The sequence below is a fragment of the Mesocricetus auratus genome, unplaced genomic scaffold (genome assembly GCF_017639785.1).
Source record: "Mesocricetus auratus isolate SY011 unplaced genomic scaffold, BCM_Maur_2.0 Super-Scaffold_4256, whole genome shotgun sequence".
Classification (NCBI taxonomy): Eukaryota; Metazoa; Chordata; class Mammalia; order Rodentia; family Cricetidae; genus Mesocricetus; species Mesocricetus auratus.
The window spans coordinates 117,085,708-117,103,010 of NW_024429182.1; the positions used below are offsets into that span (position 1 = coordinate 117,085,708).

The following is a 17,303-nucleotide window of genomic DNA, read 5'->3' on the forward strand; positions in this document are numbered from 1 at the left end:
CAACTTTGAAACCAGCTTTCCTAGATTTTGCATTAAGGATTGAAGGTTTGGTTAGCCCCACCCCCACAGCTGTCCCTGAGGTAGGTAGTGTCCACCTTGAGTTTGATTCAGGACCTTGAGGGACACTTTGTCCCTATTTATCCTAGCTCTGTTTGTGCTTTTCTACTCCTGGAGCCTGCTTACCCTGGGACCTACAACATGGCCCAGTAGCTATTTAAAGTATGCGATGAATGTTACACCATTGAGAGGAAAGCCTGATAGTAATGATGTAAAGACAGCGCGGTTTTTTCTTTTCTTTTCTTTTGTTTTTCGAGGCAGGGTTTCTCTGTGGCTTTGGAGGCTGTCCTGGAACTAGCTCTTGTAGACCAGGCTGGTCTCGAACTCTCAGAGATCCGCCTGCCTCTGCCTCCCGAGTGCTGGGATTAAAGGCGTGCGTCACCACCGCCCAGCAGGACAGCATGTTTTAAAGCCCTGAATAAAACATAAATGCGGGACTGAAGAGGTAGTTCAGTGGTTAAGAGCACTTGCTGCTCTTCCAGAGGATCCAAGTTCGGTTCCCAGCACCCAAAACAGGTAGCTCACAGTCATCTGTAATTCTAGCTCTAGGGGATCCAACACTCTCTTCTGGCCTCAGTGGGCGCCCACACATGATATGCGGATATATACGAGCATATGCAAGGGGGTGCTCTTTTTCTCTCTACACACACACACACACACACACACACACACACACACACGTACGTTAGGTCTCAAGCCTGGGACAAATGGCTAACTGGGGTGCCTATTTAACATCAAAGTAGATCTGTCACCCAGGTTAGTATCCCTCAGTCCCTACCTGTTACAGGGTCATCCTGGGTGCCATATCCCTCCCCCTCCCCTGAACACTTCAGCTCGGGGGCTAAACTTCCTCTCCCCAGTCTCTGGTCCCTGTGTAACTCAGCCATTTTGGCTGCACTGGTCTCTTGGCCTTTGCCTCCTGTCCTCTTGGCTCCCACCTCTCTCCTCCTCTTCTGTCCTCACAAGGCCCCACCCAGTCTGCTGGTCATGTCCACTCTCCCAGATGTCCCTATCTCTGACCCTGGTCCCCCTCATATCTACAATAAGCCTTCTCCACCATAGGAGCAGTCATGTCCTTCTTTTGTCTCTTTTTTTATTCAGGAACCACATTTTTAAAAATCTTTAAAATACCAGGTGGTGGTGGTGGTGGTGGTGGCGCACGCCTTTAATCCCAGCACTCTGGAAGCAGAGGCAGGCGGATCTCTGTGAGTTTAAGGCCTGCCTGGTCTACAAAGTGGTTCCAGCACATCCAGGACTGTTACACAGAGAATCCTGCCTCAAAGCAAGCAAAAAACAAACAAAGAAAAAACCTTTAAAAAAAAGAGCATTGGTGTGTCTGAGTGGCTCTGCCACTTCCAGATGTGTGACTTGGGCAGCGTCCCTAACCCTCTGTGTCTGATTCCTCATCTGAGAAATGGGAACAGCCCAGCTCTCTGGCATGAGTCAGCCTCCTCAGCACAAACAAGACTCAATCCAGGAGCAGCATTAGACAATATTCATTTTAGTCTTGGGAATTTGGGGGTTTATTTTGCTTTTGAGATAGGGTCTGTCTATGTAGCCCTGGCTGTTTTGGACTCTGAGACTCAATGCTGGCATTGCCAACACTGGACGTGAGGGCCACAGACAGAGGCAGAATCCCAGCAGGCACCCTTGATGGGTGAAGGGCTGAGCCTGGTGGCCAGGAAGTTGAGGGAAGCCGGTCCTGAGCACGTGTGGTGGGGGCTGCCTGGTGTGGAAGAACAGGGATGGCTGTCACATGCCTGCAGAAGATGGGATTCAGCACTCATCCAGAATGCTCAGGCTCAGGCACGGAGCCTTGCCGAGTATGTGCTCACTGCATGACTCAGGGAAGCCACACCAGTTCATGTGTGTTCAGAAGATGTGGGCAGAATGACAAGAGCATTACACATGCTTTTCAAGGCCTGGGACACAGCATAGTGTTCTAGTTTCCTTCCTGTTGCTGTGGCATTACTTGGTCAAAAGCAACTTAGGAGAAGAAAGAATTTATTTGACTTACACTTCTAGGTCACAGACCATTGTTGAGGGAGGTCAAGGCAGGAACCAGAAGCAGAAACCATGGAGGAATGCTGCTTGCCGGCCGCTCAAAGACTCATGATCTCATGATTAGCTAACTTTCTTTTTTGTTTCTACACACACACACACGGTTCTCTGTGTAGCTCTGGCTGTAGACCAGGCTGGCTTTGAACTCCGCCTGCTTTTGCCTCCTGAGTGCTGGGATTAAAGATGTGTTCTACCACTGCCTGGTTTAGCTAACTTTCTGGTACAGCCCAGGACCACCTGCCTAGGGATGGTATCACCCACAGTGGGCTGATCCTCCTTTTCCAATTGGCAACTAAGACACACGCACATCAAAAACAACAAACATGCTCTTAGAACTAGGTAATTTCTCAGTCGAGGCTTGCATCTGAGATGACTCTAGGCTGTGTCAAGTTGACAATTAAAGAAAGGGAACTAGGATACCACACAGAACAAGCCCCAGCTAACCACGGCACCTTGTTTCATGGAGCCAGAAAGCAGGTGCTAAGGCAGGCTGACCAGTGGGAGAGGCAGAAACAACTTTGCCTAAGGCAAAGTTTCATTTATGACAACCTTGAAGACAGGTGAGAGGAATCTCTGGCCCTCAGAAGTCAGGAGAAGGGTGAGTCAGCCAGGCACAGTGGGGCTCCTACAGGGCAGAGCTCTCTCCTCTCTATCCTGTTCACTTGTTCGCTTGGGTGCACATGTTCTGAAGCGTGTTCTCCACTTAGAATTTGTCTCTCTCGGGGGACTGGAGAGATGGCTCAGCAGTTATGAAGAGCATTGTCCAGAGGACCTGGGTTCAATTCCCAGCACCCACACAGCAGCTCACAACTGTCTGTTACTTCAGTTCCAGATTTCTGACACCGTTACACAGACACACATGCAGGCAAAACATTAATGCACAGAAAAGAATTTGCCTTTTGTTGTAGGCATGCTATACTTCCGGTGGGGGGGGGCGAGCAACAACCAGGCATGGTGGGGATTTCTATATTGCCCTGCACTCTGAAGATGGGCAGGAGCATTGCTCCAAATCTGAGGCCAGCTTGGCCTATATGAAGCCCCGTCTCAAAATATACAGTTGTATGGGTGGAAAATCATCTGCAAGAAGCATCTGGGACAGTGACTGACTGGGGAGATGAGCTGAAGAAATGGTAGCCGTGGATTTCAGCGTCATTACTGCCATTGTCCCGCTGCCCCGTTTCATGAGGCTGGGACAGACACCTGTGTTCTCAGGTACCTCAGAGGGCTCTGAACTCAGCATGGAGGGTTCTGTCCTGGGATATGAAGAGAGACCTCCGGGGGAAGCACATCTCAATGGCCCCCGAGGGCTCTAGCCAGTCCCTGCGGGGTGTGCCTTAGGCTGAGCGAGGACCAAAACCCAAGGCCTGGAGCCAGAGGACAAAATCTCTTCCAAAATCCTCCACCATGAAGGAGAAGATCCCCTGAAGCATGAGCTAAAACAGACCCTCCTTGTCTAATGCACACACACACACACTCACTTTCCTTTTTCTTTTCTGGAGTCTGAGAAGTCCTGTGTATTGCATGACCATGATCCCATGAAGGAGCTGATGTGGACGGACAATCAGACTTTAGAAGGAAGACACCCCCTCCACAACCACAGCAGTCCTGAGAGCACAGTGCTCTCTCACAGGCCCCGCCCCCACATTGCTACTCTGGGGGTACAGGCCCCGGCTCCTGGTCTTTGCAGGGTCTGAGGCTGCAAGGGAAGTCTGGTGGGAAAGAGCTGAGCCTGGAGGAGGCCCAGAGTGCCTTTGACCTCACCCTGCAGCCCAGCTGACCTCAAATGCACAGTCCCTCCCCCAGATGCTGGGATGATAGGCCCACACATCCATTCCTGTTTCCATTCTGCCCTTGACTTTTGTGTGGAGAGCGGATGAAAAGAGAAAGGAAAATGTCTCAGAGCTCAGCTAGGAGAGCATTCGTGGGGGCCCAGGTCAGGTCTGACTGGGACAGTGGGCACAGACAGAAGAAGCTGGAGCTGTCGGGACTCGGGAAGTATCGTGGTATGGAGGCTGAGGGAAGGCAGGCATGACCTTGGTGACCAGCAGGTATCGGGGCCTGTTAGAGTCAGGCCGAATGGGAGCAGCAAGACAAGGGTGCTCCCTGAGATCAGAGACAGATAAGGTGAGGCCAAGAGAGTGGGGGTGTCTGGGAGTCCTGGGAAGGACGTAGAGAAGACTGGTGAGGACTCCAGGTCAGCAGTACCCAGGAAGAACATGGCTTATGGGAGGCCGCAGTGATGCTATTGGCATCTTGCTCAGACAGGCTCGGGTTAGGACAGTCTGGGGCCGTGGAACCCGCGTGCCTAGTGGTTACCAAGGAAACCGATCTTTTCTTTTTGGGTTCTTACTCTTGTTAGCCAAAGAATTTCAGTGCAGTCTAGGAAGGAAGCTTGAGGACAATTTTATTAGAGTTTGAAAGAAAACCACGGGACAAGGCAGGTTGTAAATCTTGGCAGCTGCCTGGAGGAGGAAAGGAAAAGCAAAATCCAGGCCTTTTGCAATGGCGGTGAGCAAGCAGTCATGCGATGGAAAAGGAGCCGGGGCGGGGCTTTGGAAAAAGGGTGAAAGAGCCCAGGGTGCCAGGGAGAGCACAGCTAGCTCCAGCCCCGAATCTGAGAGAAATAAAGAAACCTGGTGGAGGAAGGGGACTTACTCTTTCCTGAGCTAGGACTTCATCATCTGTGGGGAGGGTACAGGAAGGAAGTTGTGAACTGCCGTCCCCAGGGAGGGGCTTCTGGAGGGTGGGTGTATGATCTCACTAGGGGTGACTAGTTCTCCCTCTCCCTAGTCTGCCTTCACCAGCTTTCCTCGGGGATGCAGTCCTGGCCAGGTGACTGGCAGGCCCTGCTGTATTAACTCCTAAAGGAGACAACAGCGTGTCATGTTTTGGTAGCTTAGGATGTTAGGTCCCTACCCAGGCTGTAGGTAGAGCTCTGGTGCGATTCTTCCGACCTAGAAGGAGCAAGAAGCAAGAAGCTGTTCCTTAATGGGCCTCAGCAAAGCCCAGATGCCCCACTATATGGTAATTTAAGTCCTCCAAAGTGGCTTCCCCTCATGGTATTACCAGGGAAACGGGAGAGAGGGGGTCACCTCCAGTGGCCCCCAGGCCTGCTACTGTCTTTCTACATAACTCTAGGGGTACAGGGAAGTGTGAGGGAAGAGATTGCCATGGAGTGGGGTAGGCCATGGCCCAAGATGGATGTAGGTGGTTCAGCCTGTGTGAGACACACAGACGGACGGAGTGTGGTCTCTCTGGGCTCACGGAAGGTTAAGAGTGACTGTGAGGTTGGGGGGCAGCTGAAGGGAGCATTGCTGCTGCTCACATCCTACCCCACCAATGTTTTGACAGCGATAGGCCACAGCTTTGGTGACAGCTTTCGTTGGTGACAAGTGTACATAAATGAGGTATGCCAGTTCTCAGGAGACTCCTTCAAGGCCATAGCATGATGCAACAAGGGTCACTTTTTTTCTGCTAGGCAATGGGCGGTTCCCAGATAAGGGCAGTTCCTTCAGCCTGGGTCCTGGAAAGCAGGTGATTTGGCACAAAACTTTAGCCAACATGACTGCATGGAATGTGAACAAGAAAGAAGCCTCCAAGAACTGGGGCTGTTTGTTAGTGTGTGACAGGGCCCCAGACCCTAGTGCAACTGAGGCCACGATAAAGTGCCATTCAGGCTGTAAAACTGAGCACGTAGACAGCTCCACCTGCCAAAAGTGAAAACAAAGACCTAATCCATCAAAGTCCACGGTTACAGGAAAGTCTCTAAAGTACTAACCTTGCTTTTTGGCTTCTGTAGATCGGTTTCTAGCTAACTGTTCTTGTTAACTGGAGTGTGTCAACCCAGGGCATGGTTTTTGTGCTTACAAGCTCACCCTGAGAAAGACTCAGGACTACTCTGGGATCCCCAACACAGAGTATAGTCGACATACAGCTAATAAAGACTTTCTATCGCATTGAACCCATGTCGAAGCAGTTTTCTGGGGGACTTGAGGGCATCATATACTGTGCGGAGTTCTAGTTCTACCAGTTTGAGTCAAATGTAACTAACTCAGGATTGCTGGGATTCAAATGTGTGCTGCCACTTCAGTTTTGTAATGGGATTTGACTGCCAGACCATGGGTCCCCAGATGACAGAGGGCATGCCAGAGACAGCCTCTGCATATGCTTAGCATTCCAAAAGAGTGAATGGGCTGGGAAGTGTGTGTGGGGGGAGTATGTTGCTGTGTGTGTTGAGAGAGCAGTGTCAGGCCCTAGAGTTACCCCAGTAGCCAGGGCCTTTTTGAGAAGGGAGGACCCAGCAAAGCATAGAGCTTTGGGGCTAGCGTGTATGAGCTTGGGACAGCAGGTTGTTAAACTTCCACCATTTCAGCAGCCATTGTGAAAAATTAAACTAGCTATGCTTACAACTAAAGTTTAAAGCAGGGGCTGGAAAGTCGAAGTCACCTGTAATTCCTGTTCCAAGCGACCTAACGCCCCTTCTGAACTCACCTGTAAGAGTGCATGCTCCCACATATACACATAATTAAAAATAAAATACATCTTCAAAGAAACAAGCTAACAAACATCTGCTAAAAGCCATGGTGGGGAGGAGCTTGGAGATGCAGCCTAGCTGGTAGAATACTTGCGTAGCAAGCAAAAAGCCCTGGGTTCCGTCCTAGTACCACACAACCCAGGGTGTGGCGACACTCGCCTGCAATGCCCATGCTCAGAAATTGGAGGCAGGAGCATCGGAGATTCGAGGTCATCCTCAGCTGCATAATGAGTAATAAGTAAATAATTAAATAAAAATAAAAGTGGACTGGGGTATAGGGCAGAGCACATTGATTAACCCGTTTGAGGCCCTAGTTCTATTCCTAGAAGCCCCTATAGACAGGTAAGGATGGAGGCTGGAGAAATGCCTCTGTAGTTAGGAGTGTATGCGGCTCTTGCAGAGAACCTGAGTTCAGTTCCCAGCATCCACTCCTGCAGGCACAACTGTGTGTCCAGTTCCCAGGAATCTGAGGTTGTCTTCTGAACTCAGAGGACATCTGCCTTCACATACCCTATCCCCACATATGCACATAATTAAAATAAAAATAGATCCTTTTTCCAAAAGGGGATGAAAATATATTTTGTCTTGTTTTTTGAGAAGGGTTTCTCTGTGGCTTTGGAGCCTGTCCTGGAACTAGCTCTTGTAGACCAGGCTGGCCTCGAACTCAGAGAGATCCACCTGCCTCTGCCTCCCGAGTGCTGGGATTAAAGACGTGCGCCACCAACGCCCAGCTTGGAGCTCCCTGTCTTGGTATGTTAGGAAAGCAGAGAACAGGATGAGCTGGAGTCAGGTACAACACACCAACACTGGCTAAGTGCCTGGCTCTGTGCCAAGCGGGCTGCCTTCTTTCCTGCCCTGGAAGGGACGAAATAAAAGTCCAGGGTGCCTGGCAGCCGTCCCTTGTGAGGGAAGAGTGCTGCCTGTGATTGAGAGGGAAGTGGTCACACTGACAGCGGGTAATGAGGGACAGAAGCTGAGCCCGGGTGTGGCTGACCCAGGAGCCGCTCGGATAAACAGTTGTGCAGGAGGTGGGACAGAAGTTCTGAGGACACCGGGACCCCTGGGAGGTGTGAGAGGCCATGGAGGGCGTCTGAGGCCTCCCCGAAGAACAGATAGGCCATGGGGTGGCAGGCACAGCACTGGGCACAGCCAAGGTTGACTGGGAAACACAAAGGCCAAGAGCTTGCAGCAGGGCCCTCAGCCAAGGATAAGAATTAATGGCAGGCTGCTCAGAGGCAGGATGGTGAGGTCCATCTGAATCTACACTTGTGGGTCCCAGGGGGCCCAGGGAGCCTAGTTCAGGGTAGGACTTTCCTGGAAATGCGGGATGGTGTCCAGGAACTGGCGAGCACAAGGGAGGAGTCAGACACTCGTGATGGCAAGAGGGGACCCCAGCAGGCAAGAGGGGACCCCAGCAGACAAGAGGGGAAAGGGTGCTCTGGTGTCTGTGGCAGAGGTGGGGGTTGTTGGGGAGGTGCGGCCAGCTGAACAGGAAGGGATTCAAGAGGAGGGCAGTGAGGCGAACAGGTGAACCCCTGGCATTTGGGAGGGGCAGCACAGCAGCCTGAGAGTGACTGGGGTGGGGGGTGAGAGCCTGCGGCCGGCCGCGGGGAGAGTTCCCACAGGTGCCTCAGGCTACTGAGGTGGAGTGGGAGGGCCAGTCAGGGGAAGCAGGCTGGAGCAAGTCTCCCGGGCTCCAGGCAGGTGGGGCCTCCACAGGTGGAAAGACTCTGGTGACCTTTCTTCCTCGTGCTGAAGGCTAGGGAGGCTTGGATGAAGGGCAGGGGCTGTGTTCCAGGGGAGCCACAGTGGGAAGAGGCTGAGCAGGCCAAGGACAGTCCCCGGGCAAGGCTGACAGCAGGGAGCTAACGTGCAGCGCCGAAAAGCTGTGTCTACTTCCTGCTCTTAATTTTACTTGGAAAAAGAACCTTAAATCCAATGACAAGTGTCTTTCCAGGACAAATAGGGAAGCCATGTAATCCTGAAGGCAGAGATCAGAGACCTAGAAGCTGGAACGTCTCTTAAGACACAGGGTTCCCGGGGACACCTCTACAAGGAACCGCCCTGCTCCCTAGGTTACAGACTTTGACTCTGTGTGGTAATCTGTCACCGAAGACCAGGAACCCAGTCCTTGGGAATGTTAAAAGGGCATGTTGCAGGGATTCCTCTGCCAGCCGTGGCCAGTGCCAGGACAGAGAGGCAAGACAGGCTGGGCGGGTGAGCTGGAGGGCAGCAAAGACTGCAGAAGAGCCGGGGAGAGCTGGGTGGGATGTGACTGGGGGGGAGGCCTCCAGGAAGGGCCCTGGGTATCCTTGATTGGCAGCTCGATTGGGTTAGGAAGCATCTGGGGGACTCATGAAGAACATTTCTGTGTGTGGAGAGGATTAACGGAGGAGGGGAGCCTTGTCCCGAATGTGGGGACAGGGGCTCTGATGGGATGAATGAAAAAGAGGAAGCCTCTCTGTTTCCTAGCCGCCCAGAGTGTGAGCTGCCCAGAGATAAATCTCTCTTCCCGAAGTTATTGTCTCAGGGATCTGTCACAGCAATGGGTAAATGACACACAGACACCTTCTGGTGAAGCAGTTTCGGGACAGACAAGGTTCCAGGATGCCCCTGGGCTGTCGGATGGGTGGCCAAGGAAGTGCTCAGGGAAACTCCTGAGCTGAGGATTCCTGGGATGGGCGGCTGTCTCCCCTAGGGAGAAATATGTCTGAAGAGCAAGGGCGCTGCCAGCCCTCTTGGGTCATCATGTCCTAGGGGCTCTGCCCTGCTGACTGGGCCATTTGGAGGACACCTCAGGCCCTCTCTCAGCCTGTTTCCTCACCTCAGAAGTAGGGTGCTGAACCCCCATTGTTTGGTCTTAGACTTGGCCTCATGTAGCCCAGGCTGGCCTCGATCTCATTGTATAGTAAAGTGTGGGAACACCAGACCTTGAGCAGAGACCCACTTCCCCTTCTTGTGGGAACACCAGACCTTGAGTGGGGAACACCCACTGTAAAGGGTGATCATGATTTGTTTTTTGTTTTTGTTGTTTTTCAAGACAGGGTTTCTCTGAATTGTTTTGGAAGCTGACCTGGAACTCACAGAGATCCGCCTGCCTCTGCCTCCCAAGTGCTGGAATTAAAGGCGTGCACCACTCAGGCCCAGCTTTATTTTATTTTATTTTTTTAGAGACAGGTTTTCTCTGTGTAGGTTTGGAGTCTGTCCTGGAACTGGCTCCGTAGACCAAGCTGGCCTCGAACTCACAGAGATCCACCTGCCTCTGCTTCCTGAGTGCTGGGAGATCTTGAATTCTTGATCCTCCTGCTTTCACCTTCAAGTCCTCGGGATTCTAGGTTTTACATACTGTGGGGTCCAGGGCAACTTGGTACCCACCTGCTGCTTGACTGAACTGCTGTAATGCCAAGGCTCAGTGGAGACCGACCAGAAAGCGGGCCTGTAGTTTCAGTTCACCTGGGGCAACACCTGACTCAAGGAGAAACCACAAGCTGAGACCACCTGGGCACCACCCAGGAAAGGGCCATCCAAGGGGAAAGTTCCTAACGTTCCAAAGGAAATTCCTAATGTTCCAACCATTGTAGACTGGATCACCCGGTGTCCCTTAGCCTAAGCACACACCCGTCCCCTTTCACCAAGCACCCCTAATGTCAGCCAATCAGAATCTTGAACCCTGAAAATCCTCTGTCCCCCCAACCTCTACTATGACAAAAACCCTACACCACTTGGGCTGGGCACTGCTCTCAATGGCTGGATGGGACAGACGAGTCCAAGCTCTAGCTTGAATAAGGGGTCTTTGCTTTTACATTCGGGACTTGGTCTCCTCGTTGGTTTCTGGGGGACTCTGAGTTCTGGGCATAACACATCACCTGGCAAGCAGGACTCTATTATTTTGTCTTCTATCTATTGTTGTTGAAACAGGGTCTCTTGACTGTCCTGACGCTCACTATGTAGACCAGACTGGCTTGAGCTCAGAAATCTGCCTGCCTCTGCTCCTGAGTGCTGGGATTAAATGTGTGTACCATTAACTTCCTCATCCTGGAGCCAATATTTCTGTATTCTGATACTTCCCCCAAAGTTCTCCAGGTCCCTGGGTGACACCCAGAGCCCTCTTACCTTGGATCTTCATTTCTGTGGAACTCGGAGTCCTCTGTCCTCAGTGCTATTTGTGTGAGTATTAAATGCGTAGGGGAGCGGTCCTCTTCTCAGACCATCTATAGGAATTGCAGGACCCAATTCAAAATGAAAATATGAGTCCTCTGGTTCAAGTATACAAAGGGCTGGGTGTGGTGGCACTGGGCTATGATCTCTGCACTTGATAAACTGACGTAGGAGAATTGTGAGTTCAAGACTGGCCTGGGCTACAGAGTAAAACTGTGCCAAAAGAGCAAAAGCGTTTACGAAGAATCTGAAATGGGGTGCAGCAAACCATACAGACAGCTTTCAGAGGGGCGAGTGGGAATGTGGAGGCTGGGCTACCCTCCCCACCCAGGGGCTTTGCAGCCTGGTCCTGCCACAGCGTCAAGAGGGACTGAAGTCATACCGGTGAGGTCCGTGACAGATGACAGGGGGAACAGGAAATGCGACTATTAGAATTATCATTGTGGTGTTGAGGTCAGCATCCTGCCCCTCCCCAGTGACCTCAGGCAAGTCGCTTAATCTCTGGGCTTAGTTGTTGACATGTGATGGATGACATGGAGCTTCCAAGATCCACAGCCTTAGAACTGTGATTTGGCCTCTGTGTAGGTGACACAGGCAGACAGAAATACCCACCATATGGCTTTAATCCCAGCACTCGGGAGGCAGAGACAGGCGGATCTCTGTGAGTTCGAGACCAGCCTGGTCTACAAGAGCTAGTTCTAGGACAGCCTCCAAAGCCAGAGAAGCCCTGTCTCGAAAAACAAAAAACAAAACAAAACAAAACAAAGAAAAAAGAAATACCCACCATAGACTTGAGACATTCCGGAGATCTGGCAGCCACTGGCAAACTGTGGTGCTCCTGGGAGGGTCTTGTGACCCTTACATGGAGAGTCAACTCTTCATCCTGGACAGTCACTATAGGAATACTTTAATGACACTTGACCTGCTCCTACTTGGTGCCCCCTGCCCAGCCTCACCCCTCCAAGATGTCTTGGATGTACAAGCCCTGTCTGTCTAATCAAAGACAAACAGAGGTGTCACACTTTGAGGGTTTCAGCTAGGACTGTCCCATTTTGCAGAAAAGGAAGCCTGAGGTTGTGAATTGTAAGTAGCCATGCAAAGCCAGTTGCCCAACTTGTGAGTATCAGACACTGGTTGCAGCCAACATCTGCCTGCCAAGCTCACACCCTGTAGGAGCCCTACACATGAGGTCCTCAGCTAGTGCGTTAGTTAGGATCAGCCGGGTGCTCGGGGGATCTGCGCAGGACTCAGCCTCTCTGCCTGGCTGTCCTCTCTGCCTGCCTGTGCCTCTCCCCATCCCATCATCTCGGGGATTCCTCGTCTTCCACTGAACTCCGGGCCCATGCTGTCTCCTCCGCCGTTGAAGCTAGCAACAGGCCTTTTCTACTTCCTGTCTCTCTGGAGAAAGTCCGATTTAAATGTTCCCTGACTTTTTTTTTTGTTTGTTTCCTTCTTCCAAAAGCTGTGTTTTCAATTAATTTTATAATAAAAGCCATACCAGATTCTTGAAAACAACAGCATCAAGAAGTTATTTTTAAAAGCTAGCTCGGGGAGAGCTTACCCAACTCTGCCCGCCCAGCTCATCAATGCCCTGGTTCCCGCTTCTACCCCTCTACCAGATTACTGCCCTGTCACTCTCACCGGGCCTCTTGAAACTACTTCTAAACTCCCTTCCTAATGCCCCCTGCCACTGTGTACAGCTGCCTGTGTAGAGCCCCTGCCCTCCCCATCACCCAGCCCGCCTCTGCAAGGCAGAGCTGATCTGCCCGGATTGCTTTGGACTTGTTCAAAAGTCACCAGGGATTTGGCAGCCCCCAGGGATAAAACCTAGATCACCAACCCCCTGAACTCTTGAACCTCAGTGCCCACCAGACGGTTGACTCCTGCCTTTGTATGTGCTGGATTCTCTGTGAATGACCCTGTTTCAGAGTGGGGGAATATGCCAGTGCAGGAAGACAAGATGGAGGAAAGAAGTGGACATGCCCAGGTCTCAGAGAGCAACCCACCAGGGGTTTACAAACAGAAGTGTGGATTAGGTAGGGTAAAACAGGAGGTTCCAGCACCCCAAATCTGGAGGAAGTATGTGCATATGCTTTGTCTACCTCAGGGAGACAAAGGAGGCACATTGCCAGCCCGACTACACCTGGGCTTCCTCAAATTACAACATCAGTGGAGAGTCAGGGCACCATTGTTCAGGGTTGGGCACAAAACTCTCCACTGACTATTTTAAACTCTGTGTCTTACAGGGTCAGGTCACATGGTGGATGTGGTAGCTAATCTTCGATCTCAGCTTGACTGGGTGTGCCTGTGGGTGTTTCCAGGAAGGTTTATCTGAGGACCCACTTTAAATGTGGGCAGCAGCATTCCTTGGTCTGGGGTCCCAGACTGGATAAAAAGGAGAAGGTGAGCGCCCTGCCCCCGCCCTCTCTGCTGCCCGCATCCTCTTCCCCTTCCTGATCACAGACACTGTGTAACCAGCAATCTCATGCCTGCTGCCTCGATGGGCCTCATCCTTACAATGGAGCCAGATAAACCCTTCTGTCCTAACAAAGCTTTTGCCACAGCAACGAGAAAGTGGTGCGGTGGACAAGATGCTGCCCGTGACTAAGATGGCTCCAAGATGACTACGCAGGTCATAGGACTTCATTCCTCAAGACTCCACCCAATTAGGTCCCCGTCTGCTGACCTGTGGACCATCCGCAGGCCACAGTGAGGGGACTCACCTGTTGTTGTGACAATTGTGTGACACTTGGTTTTTTCACCTCACAAGGTCCTTCACCTCAAGGTTGTTATTCCTGCAGTTGTTGCCCTGGTAACCCTGAAGGGTCCCAGGATGGGGAGAGGATACCCAGGATCAAGTGGCCCTAAGGGGCCTCACATAAGCATCTCTTCAGACTAGCATCGCCCTGGACATAGTCATCTCCCCTGGTTCTTTCTCCTTCCTTCCCCTCTACATGCTGGGCTTGAGCTCAAGGTGTCACATATACTGAACAGAAGCTCCCGAGTGCTGGGATTAAAGGCGTGCACCACCAACGCCTGGCTTCAGCCCTTCCTTTTTAAAGTAATATCTTTATGGTTTGGGTAGTGGTAGAAGATTGCTTCAAAACTAGCATGCTTGTTCCTACATTTTAAAGAATCCCTCTGAGTATGTGGGTCCTCTAATGGCCTTCTTGCGTCAAGTTAACCTCGGAGGTAAAGTGGAGTAACAGTTTGCCAAGTTTCATTTCTATTTTCTTGGTGTTCATGGCTAGGCACAAGTTAGTGTTTTGAGACAAGGTCTCTCTGTGTAGCCCTGGTTGTCCTGGAATTCATTGTATAGACCAGGCTGGCCTTGAATTCAGAGATCTGCCTGCCTCTGCTTCCAGCTCAAGTGCTGGGATTAAAGACCTCCATCGCCATGCTAGGTAAGGCAGTGTTATTTATGTGTGTGAAGATGTATCACATGAATGTTACACTGGAACTTGCTAACTTCTAAATATTTTATTTTATGTGTGTGAGTGTTTTGCTTGCAATCACGTCTGTTTCCCACGCTCATGCCTGGTACCTATGGAGGTCAGAAAAGGTCATTAGATCCCCTGACCCTTGAGTTGTGGTTATTTGTGAATGGTCACGTGGGTGCTGGGATCCAAACCCAGGTTCTCTACAAGAGCAACAAGTGATTTTCACTGCTGAGCCATTTCTCCAGCTTTTGGAACTTGCTTTTTGTGACTTAAAAAATACACGATGGTTATTGGGCCCAGTGTTCCATGCCTGTACTCCCAGCTCTGGGAGGTGAAGCAGGAGTCTGAAGAGCTCAAAGCCAGGCGAGGTTACACGTAAAGTTGAAGCCCAGCCATGACAGAGCTCCTGTGACTGTTACAGCTTAAGTGACTGAACACCTCAGTGGTTAGCACTCACTGTCAACCTGACTAGTTTTGGAACCTTATAGAAAGGAAACACCCTCAGAAGGCTAGAGGTATGTCCAACTCGTCCCTGTGTGGTTTAGTTCCCAGGGGAAAAACTCCTCCAGAATGTGTGCGCTGGGGTCTTAGAAGGAATGAAACAGAGAAAACAAGTTTGGCACCAGTTCTGTTAGTATCATAACTGCTCAGAGTCAACGTGGCCAGCCACCTGCCTTCTCCACCAGTGCTGGACCCTCCCTCAAGCCCAGAGCCAAACCCCTCCTTCCTTGAGCTGCTTTTGCCAAGTGTTTTTGTCACAGCAGTAGGAGCGAGCAGTTCATACAGTTCATGCAGACATTTGTAAGGAGGAACCCTGGTAATAAGCCTCATCCTGCTGTCTGTTAGTCTTGGCTCCTCCCACCCATGTTTTTAGCATAAATTCTCCAAACAGGGTCACTGGGTCACAAAGTCTACCCATTTAAGTTTTTGTGTACCTTGCAGTTTTTCCATCTCAACAGAGCAGTCCCGTGGGAGTATGTGAATGTGCCACACCCTGGCCAGCTCTAGGTGTTGGGAATCAAGTCTAAGCAGTTGCCAAGATCACAGGCGGAACCTCATTGTTTTTTATGCAGTTTCCTGAATGTAATCAAGGCTGGTGTCTTAGCTTGTGTCCGCTGACCGTTTCATTTCCTTTTCTGAATACTTTAGGCTCTAATCCTTTGTCCAGTTTTTAATTGTGTGTGTTTTTGAAACACCTTGGAAGACCTTTTGAACATTGTTGGTATCAGCCTTACTGTTTCTGTGTGTCAGTTACTGGGGAGAGGGGTGCTAGGCTTGAACCCAGAGCCTCAGACAAGCTAGGCTTCTGCTCTATGCTGACCTCCAGCTCAGTTGCAAATATTTTTTGTTGTTTTTGTTTTTTGCTTTTTCCAGACAGGGTTTCTCTGGCTTTGGAGGCTGTCCTGGCACTCACTCTGTAGACCAGGCTGGTCTTGAACTCACAGAGATCCGCCTGCCTCTGCCTCTCGAGTGCTGGGACTAAAGGCATGTGCCACCACCGCCTGCTCACCGTGATCTGTTTTAAAAAGAGTTTTAACAACACTTGAGACATTCCTCTCTGAGCTTCACAGTCACCCCTGAGACTAGTTCTCCTTCACCAACAAACTATTCCTTTTGACTTCACTTATGATGCTTTTTGTTCTTTGTTTTTATTCTTGGTTTTTTGTTTGTTTTTGTTTTTTGAGATAGGGTTTCTCTGTGGCTTTGGAGGCTGTCCTGGCACTCACTCTTGTAGACCAGGCTGGCCTTGAACTCACAGAGATCCACCTGCCTCTGCCTCTCGAGTGCTGGGACTAAAGGCGTGCGCCACAACCGCCCGGCAAATTCTGGGTTTTATAGGTGTATGCCATCACACCTGGTAGGGACGGAGCCCAGGGCTTCCTGTGTGCTGGCCAAACATTCTAGCAACTAAGCAAGATCTCCTGCCCCTCCCATTTGAGGCAGGGCCTAGTTTATTTAGACCTTGAATTTAAGGCAGTCCTCCTGCCTCAGCCTCTAGAGTGTTGGGATTACAGGAGTTCCCCATGCCACATCACCATGCCCAGCACTTGGGATGTATTCTGTAATGGAGACATTTTTGCTTCTAGCTACTTAGACTTTCCCTTTTGTGGCTTCTGAATTTTTTAAAGAAAACTTTAAAAGGCAAAAAAGAAAAGAAGTCCTTCTGATGCCTTTAATACATGATCTATTACTTTTAAATGACGGCGCTGTATTTCATTCTCAGAGCGAGACCCATAATTTATTTAGCCAAACCCTCAATTACTGAGCACTCAGGTTCCCCTGTGTCAATCCTGTCATGTTGTGCACCCTGGCTTCTCAATCCCATCTGTAACTTGACCTTGGGCTGGGGCTGCAGCTCAGTTGGTAGGAAGCTTTCCTAGAACGCACAGGGCCCTGAGCTCCGTCCCCATCAACCTATAAGCTGAGCGTGGGTTCACACCTGTCATCCCAGCAACTGGGAGATAGAGGCAGGAGGATCAGGAATTCAAGATCATCCTTGACCACTTGGCAAGTTTGAGACCAACCTGGACTACAGGAGATCCTGCCTCAAAAAGGAAAAAAAAAAAAAAAAAAAGCCTTGAAGTTCCGCACTGCAACTCTTCTGGTCTTCTTATACAGCTCAACACTTGATTTAATTAATCTCCATTTGAACAGAAACTGTGGCTCAGCCAGGGTGGTGCCGGTGAGACGGTTGACTGGAGAAAGCTCCTGCTGCTAAGGCCAGCTACCCGAGTTCAATCCCTGGTACCCACAAGATGGAAGGAGAGAGCAGACTTCTGCACGTTGTCTTCTGAACCCCCTCACAGTGACATGTGTGACCCCACACAAAGGAATTAATGTTTTATATATGTACATACATACAGATAGATTTTTTTAAAAAAAGGATAAGTGGGAAAAATCTCTTGTCTCCTTTACGGTTTTCCCTGGGAAATAACCCATGTTATCAGTTTCTTATGCTATCATGCACACATATGAAAACAAAATACATATGGATCTACATGTTTTTTCCCCTTTAAAAATATATGACTGCTGGGCGTTGGTGGTGCACTCCT

The 17,303-nt window shown here is 50.5% G+C and overlaps 1 long non-coding RNA gene across 1 annotated transcript; it reads left to right on the plus strand.

Annotated features, from left to right (window-relative positions):
- Window positions 1-11,098: 11,098 nt before the first annotated feature.
- Window positions 11,099-17,136, plus strand: LOC121133426. Its single transcript, XR_005870259.1, has 2 exons — window positions 11,099-13,213; window positions 16,906-17,136. It is a non-coding gene; the product is annotated as an uncharacterized LOC121133426 (long non-coding RNA).
- Window positions 17,137-17,303: the final 167 nt, after the last annotated feature.